The sequence below is a fragment of the Aethalodelphis obliquidens genome, unplaced genomic scaffold (genome assembly GCF_003676395.1).
Source record: "Aethalodelphis obliquidens isolate GAN/ISIS:26980383/991018 unplaced genomic scaffold, ASM367639v1 scaffold26, whole genome shotgun sequence".
NCBI lineage: Eukaryota > Metazoa > Chordata > Mammalia > Artiodactyla > Delphinidae > Aethalodelphis > Aethalodelphis obliquidens.
Genome location: NW_020837970.1, coordinates 15192543 through 15204535, shown reverse-complemented (window position 1 = coordinate 15204535; position 11993 = coordinate 15192543).

Sequence of the window (11993 nt, the reverse complement as noted above, 5' to 3'; positions counted from 1 at the left end):
GAAGGTATTATGCTAAGTGACACAGAGAATGATATATACTGTATGATATCACTTACATGTGGAATCTGAAAAAGCCAAACTCATAGAAACAGACTAGAATGGTTACTAGGGGTAGGAGATGGTGATCAAATGTACAAACTTCTAGTTACAAGAGGAATAAGTTCTGGGGCTCTAATGTACAGCATGCTGATTAAAGTTAACAATAGTATGTTGTATACTTGAAAGTTGCTAAGAGAGTGGATCTCAAATGTTCTCACCACAAAAAAGAAATGGTAATTACATGGTATGATGCAGGTGTTAGCTATGTTGGTAATCATTTTGCGATATATAAATGTATCAAATCAACAAGCTGTACACCTTAAACTTATACATTATATGTCAAATATATCTCAATGAAGCTAGAAACTTAAATTAAATTAACAACGTAGAATTAACCCATCCGATGGTTTTGGAAGATCCATGGCCGTTGTCTTTTCAAATATGGCTTTTGCTCCATTTCCTCACTTTTCTCCTTCTAGGACTCCAACCACACACGTTTATGGATGTGTGCTTCTGTGCATTTGCACACTTTCTGAAGTCAGATCTCCTGGGCCCTTGTCTGTCCTGGACACATTCTCTGCAGGCTACTGGGACTGGCTTCTCCTGGGGCGCCCTCTGCAGGATACTTTGGTCCTGGAGTGAGGTGGGGGAGGGGACAGGCACAGCAGGAGTGGCCCTGCAGCAGTGGTCCTGTGCACATGCATGATGAACGGCCTGGTCAGGGGCTCCCCAAATGAAAGGGGCTCGCTGGCGCCCTGTGTGTTCTCTCTGCCTTTGCTCCCATACATGCAGGATTGGGCTGGAGCTGGAGAGCATGGGCGTGCTGTCTGAAATCAGTGACCAGAGAGCACAGGCCCTGCCCAGGCTCCTCCTAGACTGGAGGTCATCCCAGGGCGCTGAATGAGGGACCTCACACATCTGGCTTGCTCTGTGTCTACACAGGCCCCTTGACCTCTCAGTGTTTACAGCTATGAAGAGAAGCCCTTTCTTTCCTTCAGCCAGGGCACCGCCACCCGCCCGCCCCACTTCATCAGAAAGAAGCAGAAAAGGTCATCACAGGGTTACCAGGGAGCCCCTGGGAAGCCCTCGGGTGGAGAGCAGCCCAAAGTGTGTTTCTCCAGCTGCAGCTGAAGCACATGCCCAGATGGTCCCAATTCTAGCAGCAAGAATGTGGTGCTGCTGATTGAACTCACCACAGAAATAAAGGCCTGGCCGCTGTTTCCTGGGAGCAAGGGGAGAAGAGGCCAAAGGCAGGAGGAGAGACCAGAGATGAGGGAGAAGAGAAAAACAACAACAAGGAAATTGGGAGGGAGCAGCAAATGGAGGGTGGGTGGGAATCGGCAAGACAGAGGGGAGGGAACAAGGCCAGGGGAGGAGAGAAGAGGCAGAGGGGAAATGGAGGAGGGCAAAGAGGAGTGTGTCCCTAGGTCACTGCCATCCACACCTTTCACGTGATGGCTAAGACGATTTGCATTTTACCAAGGATAGAGCCTAAAATCCTAAAGCATGAAGCACTAGTGGTGGGATTCAGGCACAAGAATCTCAAGGGCCGGAGATGGCCCTTGATCTCGGAGGCCCCTTACTTCCCTTCCTAGGTTTAGGATTCATCCCAGGAAACTGCAGCCTAATGCTGGCAACTGAAAGCTGCAAATGGGAGAAACTTTTCCTGTTTTCAAAAAGCATCTGCTCTTTGGAAACAAACTTCAGTGAGAAACGTGAAAACCAGAATCACTCTCAAAGAATAAAACTGACTCCCTCCAAGCCCGTGTTCTAGATCACAGAAGCTTCTCTGTCACCCTGGGATTGTGTGCTCAGGCTCCCCATGGCTTCGGGAAGACCCAGGCAGTATGAGGAATGTCATTTCAAAGCCGGGACAGCCAGATTATGGTTTGGCTGCATGGCCCTTCTGGGAATGGGGATTCAGGGCAAAGGAATCTGCCTTAATGTTTTTTCCAAAGGCCCAGTTCTGTGCTTTCGTGATTCTGGCTCTTGGAGGCTCCCTTTACCTCTGCCCGGCCCTTAGCCAGGACCGTCTCCTCCCTGGGCCCTCAGACTCTGAAACCGAAGGCGGCTTGTGGCCTGAGAGACTGGCCCTCAGCTGTCTGAGAGATGGATGGAGAAGGCGGTCCATCCTTTGCGGGGAGGAGGAGAAGCGCTACCAGCTGCAAAACAGAACATGCGAGCCAGGCCACCGCTGGCAGGGGAGGGTGCTTTCCAAGTGGAAAGCGGTGAGAAATATGTTGGAATCTGCCTCCAGAGTCATGGAGGCAGATTTTCTTTTTTTAATGCCCTTTTCAAACACATACTTTGAAAAGCTATTTAAAGGCGGGGGAAATTAATTAGGGCCCTTTGTGCTGGATCCCCTTCCCCAGAGTTCCTCTAGCAAGAGAAGTAAAAATAGAACCTGTGAGGGGTTGAAAATGTACTGCAAACAAAGATCATATTTAAGAGCCCAACGAAGCATGACTGTCCAAATAGGAAGAAAGGAGTGAATTATTTCCATCGCTGCAGAGGGAAACGGTGGCAGTCTTCTCAGGGTCGTTGGGAACAGCCTGAAAACTGGAAAAGCCCTAGGAGGCTGGGAGGAAAGGCCTTGCCAAGAGACAGACCCTGTTTGTGTCCCGCGGATAATCACCACTTTTGTCCCAGCTCTATTACTGAGGAGGACTGAGGAAATCAGGAAGAAGTAGAGAAAAGCAGAGTTTGGAGGATATTAAAAATCTCTTCCACTTACGGAACAATTCGACCTTTTAAATATACTCTTCCATTCATTTGATCCTCAACTGCCCCCCAAAAAGGTAGACGTGGTGGGAGTTTTCATTTTCTCCCAATGAGAATGCTTGGCGAGTCCAAAGTAACACAAAAGTGTTTCTGGCAGGCCACGTAAGGTGGGGAGTCAGATGTATGATTCCCAGGCTGGCCAAGTTTCAGTGCAGCACAGCAGTGAGGAGCACAGGCTTGCAGCCAGGGAGGCCTGGGAGTGAGGCTCAGTCCAACCACTCACCGGCAAGTCACTCCCACACTCAGAGCCTCAGCTTCCTCTTGTCTCCTGGGAACATTCTCTCCTGGGAGCATTCAGCCTGAACAGACCCCACACACACACTTTTAAAGGCTGTCATGATGATGAAAGGAAAGGAGGTATCTGAAAACTTAGCACGTGCCTGGTGAATAGCAAGCACTAGGTCAACTGTTGCTATCAGCTTTGTCATCATGCTGGGATGCAGACAAAGGAGAATGATGCTGGAGAAGGGAGGGGGGATGCACACCTTCTACACTGAGGCACAAGTCCTAACTCAAGGAGTCAAAGATCCTTGAGTCATGCGACCTGGGATACATTACATCATCTTCAAGTCTCAGTCTCCTCATCTGTATAATGGGGATTATAGTACCTTCTGTGGCTGAGACAATGCTCTATGTTCACCCTACCATGTCTTCTTCCTGAGTTCACAGTAGACCTGTATTTCCCAGCTCCCTTGCTGTTAGATCGAGGGCCTAGAACTGAGTTCTTCCCAATGGAATATAGGTGGAAGTGACGCAAGGTATCCCAGCCCTGAGTCTTAAAAGCATCCACGTGTTCCTGCAGCCCGATTTTCTCCCTCAGAGGAGATGGAGATGGTGTAGCTCCAGGATGGAGGAGTCATGACACAGAACGAAGCCACCCAACCTGCACTGGATTCTGCTGTGAGGGAGAAGAAAGCCTTTGCTGTGAAGGGTCACTGAGATTAGGGGTTATTTGTGTCCCAGCACATCCCAGCTCCTGGTTAACACACCTCCTGGGGTCGGGGGAGGGGCAGGGGGCAGGGGGTATGAGGATCAAATGAAATCATGTGGGGCAGGACTCAGCCAAACATGGATGGCTACTCTGCCGGTTTCAGGACAGAGGGCTTGGGCACAGAAACGGTACTAGAAACGCTTGGGTCCCTGGGATCTTTAGGCTTACATACTACTAATACACAAAAAGCTGCCCTCTAGTGAGCTTATACTATGTGCCAGACACTGGCTGAGGAGCTTTCTCTGCGTTAGCACTCACACCTGGGATGGCCCTGGGAGCGAGGGTATAGGGTGCACCTAGAGGGTCAGCGGAGCGTGGTAGTTCTGAGTGAGGACACAGGGGCCCTCTGGCCAGGGTGTGACTCTGGATTTACAGTGTGACTTTGGACAGTTTACTTGACCTTTCTGTGCCTCAGCAACCACATCTGCACAATGTTGTGAGGGTTTAAATGAGTTATTCCACGTAAAGCACTTAGCACATAATAAATACTCGAACAATGTTGGCTATTCCAAGTGCTTCCTTTTACAGATGATGAGGCTCAGAGAGGTAACATGACTTGCCCGTGGACACACGTCTAGTGAGAGGTTGAGCCTGGAACTGAAGACAGTGTGACTCCAGAGCTGGTGCTCATCTCTCTGTATTTGCAGGAGTAAACGCTCTGTGCCCCATCAGGAGACCCCAGGAGAATCACAGCTATCACTCCTCATCATTGTCACCATCATCACCACCACCAGCACCGCCTACTTTGTAATAGCACTTCACAGTTTTCACAATGAGTTTTAACATTCTACCTCATTTCATCCTCACAGAAATTCTGATTCCCACTGTACAAACAAGAAAGAGAGCAATGGCTTACCCAGGATTGCTCACTCCATGGTGGGAGAGCAGGGCTTGAACCCAGGTCCTTTCCCCCACATAGCAGTGCCACTGGGTGGCACGATGGGGCACCTTCAGCCTTGCCTTAAGCAGCCACATTTTCCTCCACAGCCCACTCCTCTCTACCTAGATTAGCCTCCAGCTTCTCTGTGGTCAGTGGACTGGGGAGACCTGGCCTGGGGGAGCAGGGCAGTGCCATCTCCTGCAGCGGTGCCACCTGACTATGTTGGGAGCAGAGTGACACACCATCCCCAGGGCTGAGTGGAGACCCTGTGAAGGGGCAGGGCCAAGATCTGCTGTGGCCCAGGTTGCTAAGGAGGATCTGGCTGGAGCACATGCTGTACAGATGCCCAGGAACAGAGGATGTTTGGCCAAAGGGATCCAGCCTGGGCCTCTCTGCAGTGTACAGGGTAGTGAGAGCTGCTCATGGGGTCAAGGCCAGCCTCACACCCCACATGAGCTGTGCTCTGGTCCATGGTCCAGCCACACACTGATGTCTAACCCTAGCCAGGACTGACCTCAACCCTGGCCACACACAGACCCTTAAACCAGGCACAGACTGGCTCCAAACCTCAGTCACAGGCCGACCTTGAACCCAGCCATGGTGTTACCCCACCTAGAGACCGACTAGAGACTGCCTCTGAGAATGACCCATACTTGACCCCAGCCCACAAGGGCTGCCCTTAACTGCCATGAACTAACCACTCACTGATCACAGACTGACCCCTGATCACTAACCCCTAACCCTGGGCCAGCCTGACCCTTCAATAGCCTAATCTAGAGCATGTGTCACTGGACATACAAATAAGAGGGCAAGTGAATCTTCACTGTACAACACTTAGACGCCCCATTAGGCTGGGGAGCGGGGGGCATGGTCATCTCTACAAACATGTATGTAAGCCGTATTCTCTGAGGAAGAACCCTGATGTGAGGAAAACACATGGTGAGATGGTCTCAGCTACCTCCTCCAGGCTGGGCAGCACTTGAGTCCCCCCTAGTAGAAATCCTAACAGAAAGAGAGAAACCTGCCTAACTCTTTTATGAGGGCACTGTAACCCTGCTTTCAAAACTTTATAAGGACATTACAAGAAAATTACAGACTATTTCACTCATTGCCATAGCTGTAGTTCTTCATAAAACATTAGTAATATTATTTTTAAAATAGCACATCTTGACTAAGAAAGGTTTATCCCAGGAATGTAAGGATGGTCCAGTATCAGGAAAGCTAACCATGTATCTCACACATTAATAAACTAAGAGATAAAAATCACATGTGTCTCAAAAGGCACATAGAAATTGTTTGAAAAGGTCATGTCTCTTTATGATAAAAAGTCTTAGAGCCTAAAAATAGAAGGATATTTTTTTAACCCTAAAAAGGTTCTCTACTAAAATCCTACAGCAAATATACTTTATGATAAATTTTTTAAAAGTTTAGATACATTCTTCTTTCGTTAAGTACAAGACAGTTATGACTACCATTATTCAATATAGTACTGGAGGGCCTGGTCAATGCAATATAATAAGAAAAAGAAATGAGAATTATAATACAACTATTGTAATGGAAGAGATGAAACTATCAGTGATAGAGAATATGATTATCTACAAACAAAAACTAACATCGAGCAGGTAAACTAATAGAACTAAAATATAGTTTCACAAGATGGCTGCATATAAGATCAACCTACAAAACTCTTTAGCATTCCTCTAAAATACCAACCAACAATTAGAAAATACGGTAGAAAATAAACTTCTATTCACAATAGCAACAAATCTATAAATCATGTGAGGATTAACCAAGTGAATAAATAAGACGTTTGTGAATCAAATTGTAAAACTTTATAACAAAGGTAAACACCAGCTGGATGTAAAAGGTAAATTTAAACAACTTATAGAAGACATACTAGAAGAAAAGCCTCGTCTGGGGCTTCTTATGTGGCCCCAATGGTACAAACCTTAAAAGGGAAAAATGATGATTTGTCTACATTAACAATTTTTGTTCAATAAAAAACACAATGTACAGGGCTTCCCTGGTGGCGCAGTGGTTGGGGGTCCGCCTGCCGATGCAGGGGACGCGGGTTCGTGTCCCGGTCCGGGAGGATCCCGCATGCCGTGGAGCGGCTGGGCCTGTGGGCCATGGCCACTGAGCCTGCGCGTCCGGAGCCTGTTGCTCCACAGCGGGAGAGGCCACAGAAGTGAGAGGCCCGCATACCGCAAAAAGAAAAAAAAAAACCCACAATGTACAAAGTTAAGCAAATGATAACCTGGGAGAAAATATTTTCAATGACTAAAATGGAGTACAGATGTAAAAGATACATAAGGAATTCTTGCAAATCAACAAGTTAAGACACACAACCCAATGCCAATCGATAAATTGTCAAAGGTGATAAAAAAGCAACTTGCAGGGCTTCCCTGGTGGCGCAGTGGTTGAGAGTCCACCTGCCGATGCAGGTGACACGGGTTTGTGCCCCGGTCTGGGAAGATCCCACATGCCGCGGAGTGGCTGGGCCCATGAGCCATGGCTGCTGAGCCTGCACGTCCGGAGCCTGTGCTCCGCAACGGGAGAGGCCATAACAGTGAGAGGCCCGTGTACCACACACACACACACAAAAGCAACATGCAGAAGGAAAATGCCAAATGGCTAAGAAGTATATGAAGGGAAACACAATCTCATGGCCCTTAGAGAAATGCAAATTCAGACAACTACGACATGCCCCCGATACCCATAATCCTAACAAAAATTAGAAAGCTGTATAATATCACCCATAATCCTGACAAAAATTAGAAGGTTGGAGAAGTGGGGGAGCAGAACTTACTCAGGTGGGAGCATCTGTTCTGAAGAGTGACCTGGTCATACTTAGTGAATGAATTTTCTGCAGTACAAGCCCACCACAGGTATTCCATCCGGAGAGACTCTCCCACAGGCCTACGGAGAAGACAGGGAAGGATAATCACCCCAGAAATGCTGGCGGCAGCAGAGTATCAGCAGAAATCCTAGCATTCTAAGTCCACTGTTGTTGATACGCACTGTGGAACCTGTGCCACAGGTGGAGCAACACTGCATGTACATACAGCAATTAGGGGTAGGTCTTAAAAAACGTAGCACTGACAGAAAAAATGCAAGGAAGTAGACAGCTAAATCACATTAACATTTATGTAAATTAAAAGCAAATACACATAAAGAGCACTACATATTTCCCCAAGATACACACATATCTAAAGACATATATTACATACTTTGGAGTGGGGTCCAATGTGAGGAAGGGAACTAGACCAGTTGGGGGAAGAAAGCAAAAAGTAAAATAAAACAAGACAGGGGTTTTATTAGTTTCTATTACTGGTAGACATTTCTACAAACCCAGTGGCTTACCACAACACAAATGTATTATCTTACAGTGCTGGAGGTCAGAAGTCCAAGATCAGTCTCACTGAGCTAAAGTCAAGGTGTCAGGAGGGCTGGTTCCTTCTGGAGGCTCCAGGCTGGCACCATGTCCTTTCCTTTGCCTTTCCTTCTAGAGGGTGCCTGCACTCCTTGGCTCACGGCCCCTTCCTCTATCTTTGGAGCCAGCAGTGTAGCATCTTTCCATCTCCTTCACTCACTCTGCTTCCATCATCACATTGTTTTTTTCTGATGCTAACCCTCCCGCTTCCCTTTTATGTGGACCCTTGTGATAACATGGAGCCCACCCAGATAATCCAGGACAGTCCCTCCATCTCAAGATCCTTTTCTTAATCACATCTGCAAAGTCTGTTTTGCCATGTAAGATAACATATTCAAAGGTTCCCGAGACTAGTACTCGGGCATCTTTGAGGGACCACTAATTTGCCTACCACAGTGACTTTGCATGGACAGATGATGTTGGAATTCCATGAATCAGAGTAATACTCTCAAGTCTCTATAACTTAGGCTTTATAGAAAAGCACTCTGAAGGAGAAGTGTGGAGTGCTGAGAGAATGTATGTCACTGGTACTATGTCCCTCTTAGAAGGCTTGGGATGGTTTGATGCTTATGTTTTCTTATGGCTCTGGTAACAAAGTACCACAAGCTGGGTGGCTTTAAAGAACAGAAATTTATTCTTTCACAGCTCTGCCGGCTTGAAGTTCAAGATCAAGGTGTCACCAGGGCCATGCTCTCTCTGAAAGCTCTAGAGGAGAATCTGTTCCATGTCTTTCTCTTAACTTCTGATGATGCTGTCAGTTCTTGGTTTGTAGAAGCATCACTCCACTCTGCCTCATCACATGGCCTTCTCCCTGTGTCTGTGTCTCTTCTCTTCTTATAAGGACACCAGTCAAAATGGATGAAGGCCCATCCTAATGACTTCATCTTTACTTGATTATACCTACAAAGACTCTATTCCTAACTAAGGTCACATTCACAGGTACTGGGGGTTAGGATTTCAGCATATCTTTTGGTGGGGGACACAATTCAACCCATAGCAGTGCCATGTCACAGGCTCCCGTTGCACAAGCAGCACTTGTCCACTGTATTATGATTGCTGGTCCACCTCCCTACTCCCCTACCAGACCGCAAGTGCTGTGAGAACAAGACCATGGCAGTCATACTCACCACTCCGTCCCCAGGGCCTGGCACACAGTACACAAAATATTTTTTGAATGAGCAAATGCCCCCGGAATGAGTAAGGAGATCCCTGCTCCGACTGTACCTGTTGCTCCCTCTTGCCTTAGTGGCCTGCCTGGATGTGATTGTATCTGGCAATTACTCCCATTTAGCACCACAGGGGAGCCTTAGTTTGAAAGAAATGGACAGCAGTGGTCAGAGTCACTCCTGTGGCTTCACACCAGTTCTGCCTGGCAATAATCCAGGTGCAGATGTGAAGGTGAGTGCTGTACGCTTATCCCCAAATTGGCCCACCTGCAAACTCACTTGGAGGCTGCAGTCAATGCTGCAGGCCCAGTTCCAATTATCCCAGCTGCATAGACTCACTGTTCAGAGGGGAGGGGAAATGCCACACGCCCAGCACCCTGAAAGTTATCTGACTCCTCATCTGAGAGCTTCCTCACCAGTGTCAGAGGTGGGGTGGGCGGGACGAGGTGGGAGGGAAAAGCGGTGAAAAGCAAACGCTTTGCCCTGGCTGTTATTTAGAAACCATGAGTTGCCCTTGTTGACGTCACCTGTGGGAGTTCAAAACAAGGGAGAAGCTGACCTGGCCCCATGGTCACTTGCTACATGGGTTTGTGTAAAGGGATTTGGAACTCTTCCAGGGCATGCAAATGTCAATATGGGAACAGTAACCACAGACAGGAACTGATTATTCCTCTAGATCTAAAAGCACCACCAATTTAATTACTTGGTGTGAGGCGCTGAGGGGGTGGCCTGAAGTGAATTCTGTACAAAGGAAAAAAACAAATTATGGGAACCTTGAACCAAAGAAGCACAAACTCCTACAAACAGTTGGGACAGCGTCTGACCATTACACTTATAAAGTCTCATGGACTCATTTGCTCAGCCGCCTTATGAGGTAGGAGGGCAGGAATTGTACCCAGGGAGCCCCAAGCACAGAAGGCAGAGGAGGATGCTGACCATTCCGGAGACTCAGGCCTGAGCCTGGGACCCCTTGGTACCTCCTGGCTAAAGGCATAGTTTATAATAACTGGATTTTGTCCCATCCAGTAAGACCCCAGGCCGTGGTGGTTTCTCGGAGGATGGAGAAGGCATCAGGGAGTCTGGCTGGGGGACTCTGAGACCCCAAAGCAACGGGTGTCGGGAGGCCGAGAACTGCCGTGCACAGGAGCTGAAACACTGGCCGTGGGGCCTGCAATTATCATTACCCCAATGAGACATGTCTGGCTGTCCAGAACTTTCTAGTCGTTGATGAAAACCAACCTGTTAACGCTTTAGGAATTTGCTGGCTGGCTCCCTCTGCTTCCTCGCGGATGGCATTTGCAGCAGAAGCAGGCCAGGTGTGGGGTCAATGAAGATGAACAGGAGCAGGTGGTGAGACGGGGTTCAAGGAGAGTGAGCTAGGTGCGGGTTCGGGCGGAACCGCTGACGTCTGGACCGGCTCCAGGGGCTCGGAGCAGACATTAACATCTACCCGGAAAGGGAAATAAAATCCCCTGCTGGCAATCCACAGAAACCTAAAATTCGGTGGGGGTGAAATGGGGAAAATTGCACTAAAGGGGTAAGACGAGAAGGCGGGCTGTTCGGCCGCGAGGACGGCGGAGGGCTTCCGGAAACCGCCCCGCTGTTTCCGGTTCTGCAATCCTTTCTTTCCGCGGTTCCTTTCTTTCCGCGGTTCCTTTCTTTCCGCGGTTCCTTCCTTCCGCGGTTCCTTCCGCGCTGACGTCCTGTCTCTGACAGAATCCTTCCCTTCCCTCAAGGCAGAGCTCAAAAGCTTCCCCTCGGCGAGGAGACTTGTCTTGGCCTCAGACACTGCCTGGAGCCACTGAGTCGCCGCGTGAGCAAGTAGCCTCCAGCTTCGTGTGCTGCTGCCCAGTGATGGCCGACCCCGCCCCACCGAGGAGTCTCAGGTACGAGCTCTCTTTGTTCTCAAAGCTGCAGATGTTGTTTGTGCGAGTCCCCAAACACCGCCACCCTCCAGTGGCTCCAAGCAGAATCACGCTCTTCATCCTGTTCCTGCCAAAATGTTAGCCCAGTGCTAGGGGCTCTGTGACCCAGTCAGGTTATTAAAATCAAAGTCTGTTGGGTGATTGTCTAGATCATTTAAGTAATATTGTCACCATGCACCGTTCTAACTTCTCTTTAACTCTGAATCGCACTCCTCCCCTGCCCCCCTTTTCTGAGTTCAAATCCTCTTGGAGGGGGTGCTGTGGTGGCTCCCCTCCAGCATGGCCCCGAGGACCCACCTCCTGCTGTTCACACCTTGTGTGGCCTCCTCCCACTTGGTGCCAAGGTTGTGTGAACAATGGTGTGTGAACAGTGTAATATGGCAGAAGTGAGTGGGCCACGTACAAGATTCGGTTCTAAAAGACACTGCAGCTTGGGGTGTCTCTCCCTCTCATCACTTACTCAGGGGATAGCCAACTGCCATGTTATGAGCAGCTCTGTGGAGCTGAGGCCTCTTGCCAATGGCAACATGAGTGAGATAAGAAGCTGGTCCTCCAGCCCCAGACAAGACTTCCAATGTCTGCAGCCCAGGCTGACAGCTTGACTACAACTTCATAAGAGGCCCGGAGCAGAGTCACCCAGCTAAGCTGCTCCCAGATTCCTGCCTGTCGGAAACTGTGGGAGACAATCAGTGTTTGTTGTTTTAAGTTGCTAAGCTTTGGGGTAATTTGTCATGCAGCAATAGCTAGCTAATAACCAGGGCTCTTGGGTAGGCGGGGG